Consider the following 3233-nt stretch of genomic DNA (forward strand, 5'->3'; position numbering starts at 1 on the left):
GTTCGGTTTTTTTCACCTCATTCGGTTCGGTTAACCGCGATTTTCGATTTTGACGGTTCTAATTGCCATCCCTAAACTACATAGGTCAAAAATTAAAGCTGTCTTTTCTATTTCCAATTTCCTTTCACTACAACATTTTATAACATTTAGATATAGCATTCTTATTAGCAATTCTATAAAATAAAAATGATTTTTTTTATCTAAACATATATAATAGCATTTTTTAAAAGCTGCACTAAAATTAAGCGGAAAATTCTACTTATATATAATTATTGCACATAATGGTATCCACAATGTGATGTGACAATCATCCGATTGTTGATGTGCAAGTGTGAGATTTGAATTAAAGGTTGGATCCAGTACTACATGTAATTATGGACATTATTATGTAAACAATTATGTACATATAACACATTCCAAAATTAAGCAGCCCAAAATTCTTCCTTTTATATTTTACTCAAATATTGTCCATCACTTTTTATACCCTTTTTTTCTTCTTTTTTCCTTTCGTCAAATCACCTCTTCCCTGCCATTTCTGCATCTCCCTGCATCCCTTCCCATATAAAAGGATCCCCTTTTTTGTTTACATTTTTTCATCTTTCAAATTCCCCAAATTGAAATTCTCTAATCAGTTCAGTGTTATGAAAAGAAGCAAGGAGGTCAGCTGGAATGGGGAAAAAGAAAGAGAAGAGGAAGATCAGAGCAAAACAAGAAGAAGAAGAAGAAGGAAATGCAGCCAACGGTTTTCCCTAAAATTCAAATTTAGAAACAGTGTCATTTTAATTTATTGTAAAATTTAAACAAGTTTCTTATTTTGTCTTTCTTTTACCTTTTTGTTTTCTATTATAACCTAGAGATGGAATTGGGAGAGGGTAGTGAACGATTATTGTGAAGAAAACCCCTTTCTCTGAACTCTCTCACTCTCTCTCTCTTTATCTAGACTCTTCCTTCTCTTATCTGTTTCTTATCTCTTTAATTTCTTCTAGGTGTTGTAATCTACTTGGTTATTGCAATTAATATACTGTGGTTTGAATTTCCCTTTCAATATCTGTGTTATTGTTGCTAGAATTTCTGTGCGTGATTTTAATTTCCTCTCTGATCTTATCTTCTTCTTCTTCAAGTCCACTTTCTTATTTTCTATTAAATTCTGACTGTACTCAACACTTTGTTACAAGTAAATCAATTGGGTGTTAAGTTTATTCAATTTCTGGTTTATTATTGTGTTTGATTGTGCCCCAGGTTTAGAGTTGAAGTTCAGCCACAACAATTTGGTATTAGAGCAGTAGGTGAGCTGGGAAGAGAATGGGAACTCATGGCAAAAATCAAGTAGAACAATTTAAAAGGTTTGAAAAGTAACTTGGATTTCTTAATGTGACTGTAAATACATAGGATCAAATGTTGAAAGGGGTCTGTGCTAAGCAAGACAGGATGGAGCAATTGATGGGAGAAATGAACAGAACAAATAAAGTGATGATTTCAATGTTGACCAAAATGACTGGGGCTAAATTAGTCTCCAAAGATCAGTTCAATCATTACAAATGTTCTGTTGCGGACAGAGATGAAGCGGTGTATATGGAAATTCCAATGGTGAAAGGTAAAATGGAAAATGGAGGTGAAATGGCTGTTTTTGATATTGAGGATTTAGAACGGTAAAAATGGTTCACGAGGGCAGGTTCATGTATTAGATGGTGATATGGAAGTTGTCGAAACCTAGTCAGTGGAGGCTGTGTACGATGAGTATGCTGAAGATAAATTACTGGTTAATGAATATAGCTTACTTATGGAAACCCAAGTAGTACTGGAGAATGATATAAATTTGGATATTGATGTGCCTGTTTCTGGTGGTAATTTAAGTTAATATGCCCAATTTCTGCCAAAGTGCATGGGGACTGATGCAGTAGGGAGGAGGGCTTTGGTAAAAGTATATATGATGTGATCCAAGAGCCGAGCTCAACAAAGACGATCCTAGGATAAGATCCATTGATTATCAAAGGTGGACCGATGACATGATTGAGGGCAAAGTGAGTCAATCAAGCTATGAGGTTACTAGTTCAATCAACAATTGATGAGGCGATGATTGTGGCACAAAATGAGGCAACTTTCATGTTGCGGTCAAGAGCCGAAGTCCATTGGATCAATACATTACAAGCAGACGAAGGAAATGCTCTTGGGAAGAACTATACGACTTCAAGTCATACAGTTGAATGTATAGAGGTAGGGATTTGGCGGTGGCAGTTCAATTGAACTATGCTACCACATGCCAATACACTATGCGGTTGCGTAGTACAAAATTTGGGACACGTTTTCAATTTTTGGTAACTTTTCTACTTTCCATAAAATTTGATTCTAATTAGTATTTTTTTTTTCAGTATTTGGAGCATAATTTTCGTCCAAGACAATACTTTTGGGGTTGTTATAAATACTTTATCATATTGATTGTAAGAACACCATTTGACATTATTATTGAGAGAATTAATTTGAGAGGCAATTCTTGCTTTCCAACCTTTGTTCTTCTTAAAACAATTTTCGAATTTATCAAGGTGCATATCTTGTGGCATTCAAATTCGGGTGTGAGTCTTTGGTTGTGTGATCAAGAGATCCTTCATATTACTATTATTGTGGGGTTGCTTGGTTTGTCATCTTGGGATTCAAATCCGTAAATCGACTTTAATTCTTGGCTTCCCTAGGGTTTAACAATCTTTTGTGGGTTCATTAATGATCGTGCTATCCGAGTTCAAATCAATGTGGTTCTCTATGCTATGTCGAACAAGCACTTGATAGGGTGCTCAAATCAACCGTTGATATAATTTCACAAGGAAAATCTACCACTCAAAATGAGAGGGTCAATGGACGAAGTAATCAATGTAAAGTAGTTGGCTACAGGAAAGTTAGCGTGTCTTACATAAAGAGAAACCTAGACGATGAGATGAATGGGACATATGTCACATGATTACGTCCAAAGAATAATGCGGTAGTTGTAGTACAGTTTTGGGGTGTTGATTCTACATGAAGATGGAAAAATCACTCAAAGAATTCAAGAAGGTCGATTGTCCTCTTGAAATGTGTAGGAGAATTCAATGTTAAAGTAATGAAAATTAATATTAATGTCTTGAGATTGTGAAGCATTAGAATTCCCTCACTTGGATTGGGTCAATCACATCAATTATTCATTTTCATAAGTCAATTAGAGAATTTTCATCACAACTCTCTAATTGGAAGATTTAACAATAAAG

At 34.8% G+C, this 3233-nt stretch overlaps 1 long non-coding RNA gene across 1 annotated transcript; it reads left to right on the forward strand.

Moving 5' to 3' along the window:
* Window positions 1–493: 493 nt before the first annotated feature.
* LOC111412431 lies at window positions 494–2309 on the forward strand. The gene is made up of 2 exons (XR_002706071.1): window positions 494–742; window positions 1240–2309. It is a non-coding gene; the product is annotated as an uncharacterized LOC111412431 (long non-coding RNA).
* The last annotated feature ends 924 nt before the right edge of the window (window positions 2310–3233 follow it).

This window comes from Olea europaea, chromosome 16 (assembly GCF_002742605.1).
Source record: "Olea europaea var. sylvestris chromosome 16, O_europaea_v1, whole genome shotgun sequence".
Lineage (NCBI taxonomy): Eukaryota > Viridiplantae > Streptophyta > Magnoliopsida > Lamiales > Oleaceae > Olea > Olea europaea.